Source organism: Streptopelia decaocto, assembly GCF_964273445.1.
Source record: "Streptopelia decaocto genome assembly, chromosome: 2".
NCBI lineage: Eukaryota > Metazoa > Chordata > Aves > Columbiformes > Columbidae > Streptopelia > Streptopelia decaocto.
The window spans coordinates 34,057,872-34,061,704 of record NC_138655.1 but is presented as its reverse complement, the minus strand read 5'-3'; positions in this window follow the sequence as shown (position 1 = coordinate 34,061,704).

Sequence of the window (3,833 nt, the reverse complement as noted above, 5' to 3'; positions counted from 1 at the left end):
ACTAACCTCGGGGTGCCTCCGTGACAGTACTGCACAGACAAGGCTTCATATTCCCCATGAAAATATAGAATAATTGCATTATTGGCTCATGGCAACTAATTTATCTAAGGACTTTTCACTGTTTAGATACCTGAAGTTACTGATGCATTGATAGAGCAAAAAATAGACACTATTGATCAGATGATGAGAAAAACAATCTGCAGTTTTGTTAGCCAACAATATCAGAGAGCTCAGAGGGAACAAGAATTTATTCAAAGCAGCTAACTTGGTTTAAAACTACAAACTGACTTCGTCTTAATGAGGATTTTATCTGGTATTAGTTGCTACAGGTTAACTAAGTTGTAGTTAAATGGATATTTTCTTCTCCTTAATGAAGATACAACCACAAGAAACAACACAAAAATATTATTTAATCACCAATGTGCCTTCAAATGCATTAATCTGTAAATTAAAAAGTATTTAATCATGCTGAACTACTATAATTATAAAATACATCCTATTTTCAGAAAGTAAAGACAAACCAAATATGAACAGTGCCAAAAGGAATAAATTTTAAAATTATCATAAATAACCATTGTTTGTTTTGTTATTTCTCACTCTTCATCCTCATGTTTTCCCACATTAGAAATCAGCACAGCAACAACTTAATGTTAAACTCTAAAAAATTGCCATTTAGGTATTCCTACTGCAAAAAATTCAGGTTATGTTATCACTTACTGTTATTTAAACTACTAATGAAACTATCGCTTTATTTCACAAAATAAATATATTTTTATTATTTGCTCTCTTGCATTAGTTTTCAAATGGCAATTTGCAGTTAATCTTCATAATCTCTTCCAACGTCAATTTTTTTCTACTAGATGGCAAGAGATGAGCTGTAGACTATGAAGTATCAGTACAGTATCCATATCCACGCTATTAAAGTTTAAAAAGCCTCTTAAAAGATTATTACAACCTAGTGCACTCATTAAGGAAAAGGGTTCAAAGTGAACTTTACTCTGATTAGACTTTGGATAATCCAGAGTGAACAGAGCCATTGTGAATGCTTCAACTGCAGGAAGTGTTTCTACCTTATTAAATACGAAGGCATCCTAACACCAAACACAGATCCATAAAGAAATAGAATTCAGTAGCTCAGCTACTCAAGGAACTGCCTGTATTTAACACCTTTTTCATTTAATCTTCTACTGTTGTTAGTTTAACAAAAGCAAGAAGTTCCTTATGGCAGCAACAGTATAACTACTAATTACTCCCCACTCTTGCTTGCCTAACACCCCTCCTCATCAGGACCATATAAGCAAGCCCTGTTAATCACTTCAAGCACGTTCCACAAGTATGTTTACCTTAGTGAGGACTGCAGAAAAGCACTAATTTTTCTAAGAAATATTTCAAAACTAAATCAAAACTAACCTGCATTTCTTGGCGAGGACAAAATACAATTTCCAGTCATCAAAAGAAATAAAGAGGTTAGTACATACAAAAAAATCAATTCTACAGTGTTAAATAGTAACAGGAAAGAGTAGCTACTGTTCTTCATGTCTAAGCCTTCATTCTCACCCACAGAAATTAACAAAGTAAAAAGAGACATCACTGCATCACTGTGCATCTACCTCTGCTTTCTGTGAGAAGTTTCACACCAGTATTTCCCCACAGTTAACAATGAAAATGATTTTTGGATAATCATCATGTCTTGTTCTCCTTGGAATTTCTAATCATGGCTTACACAGAATGAAATCACAGGGACTGTCAGCAATATATCCAGAGCTCTGAATGAATAAAATTGTAATTCTAGGAATGTATTAATGTTGCAAATTAATTTGACATTCATTGTGATATGTCTGATCACGGCAAACTACATTCATGCATATGTTCAGAGGCATTGCCTGTCACAACAGCTATTTAAAACAGTCTTAGAAATCTAATGAAGACTACCAACCTCCCACTTTTAAATTTTAAACAACAGTAAATGATCCTCCTTTCATTTGAAAGCTTGGGTTGATAACAACACCAGATTCAGTTTCACCCACTCAACTGAATCTCAGATTTTCTGGTATTAACTACAGCTCATCTGTCACTTTTATACATATACAGGTAAGTATTTCTCTTTTTACTATTTTCACAATATTAAAGTTGTTGCAAGGCCTTCTCTTTCTCCCAGTATGCTAAACACGTACCACATTCAGCTAATCCGTAGAGCCAGAGAATCATCATTCCAAGACCTTATTTTCACACTGGGAACTGTTTCAAAGCTGTTAGTTCCTTGTGCCTGGCACACCAAGCAATATAAATAAACACATAAATAAGTTATTACTTCTAAATGAGCAAAGTTTCCAAGAGGCCTCTAACAATCATTTCATGGAAATATAGTTACCTAAGCTGAAATTGTGTATCTCGGGGATCATTCCAAAGAAAATTGCGCCAAATGTCAGCCACTATCACTATCTGGCCAGTAACTCAGGAATTCATTCTGCATATCTTTATCAATCGATCATCTTCATTTACATAAAATGTAATCCATAAAGATCATTTAAACACACTGAAGCATGGATTTGTTTAATTGATTTCAATGTCTTGATCTTAACCAAGTAGAATTCCATGTAGCTTCATCACGAGTTTGGGCTATGGGCCATAAGAGCATGTCCCTGGTTAAAATTAAAGACATCTAGTAAAGTCAAAACATGAGAAGTATTTGCTTCTGGTAGCAAGACAGACTATGGTTGGTGCTACAAGTGCCAAGTCACAATTCTTCTTGCTAAGGGGAGTCTCAGGCACTGTGATAGAACATTGGTTTGGCACTCAGTGATGCGAATATGGCAGCAGACATGGCTGGTGATAAAGCAGTCACTTATTATACATTGTCTTTAACTCTGTTTGAGTCTCTAATGTAGTTCTTCATCTGGGGCACAATAAAATACCTATCAAATCCTTTTCTGTGAGTGAATTAATCTCAGCAAAGGGGAGGAGACCCTGCTGAGTTCATTATATTGAATACTATAATACGTTTGCCTCTAAAACTGCATTACACTAACTGAGAATAATACAACCTTCATTCTTTCATACACATATTAGCTTAATGAGTCATTAAGATGTCTAGTATTTAAAGCATACAATGAGAAGATCTATAGCTTAAGCTTCAGAAATCATCCAAATATCTTACAAGTACTAATAGCACTCTCAACAGGAGAAATCTAGCCTTTCATTTATTTTTAAATTCCCCTTTCTTTTTATTCCATAAAATGCATTTATTTACAAAGAAACCAGGAGAATTCTGTAATAGTGAATCAAGTAATCTAAGTTAGGAAGGGCAAAATGGGAACATACATGTTGAATAATACCCTGCTCTTGATCAGGTCTCTTAGGAAATACCACTCATTTTCTCTCACACTTTCTCTATTTAATTAAGCAGATGAAGGTTCCATAAGGAATGTGTCCTCTTGGAAGCACCAGTATCCAGCCACTAAGGGAAAAACCTCCAGACCTTCCAAACAGGCTCTCATACAGAAATGCTGGGTTTGGAACTCACGGTGGGAATTCCGCAGCACCCATGTGGCCTGTGACTGTAGACAAGGGAGTCACTGGTTCAGCCTTGAGGTTTTTGCACGCGAAGCCCAAACCCTTTGAAACCACAGTAGATGTATGCCCAGAGGGTCAAGGAAAGACAGAACACAGTTGCAGAGCTGTAACTATTTTCTATTGCAGACCAACCACACCCACTGTATTTTCCTCCTCTCAAAAATGTACATCTAATTGCTTCTGTATGACTGGCTCAGGAACAATACCCATAAATCTGTGAAATGCCTATATGAAATTACACTTGCATAATCTTGGCATAC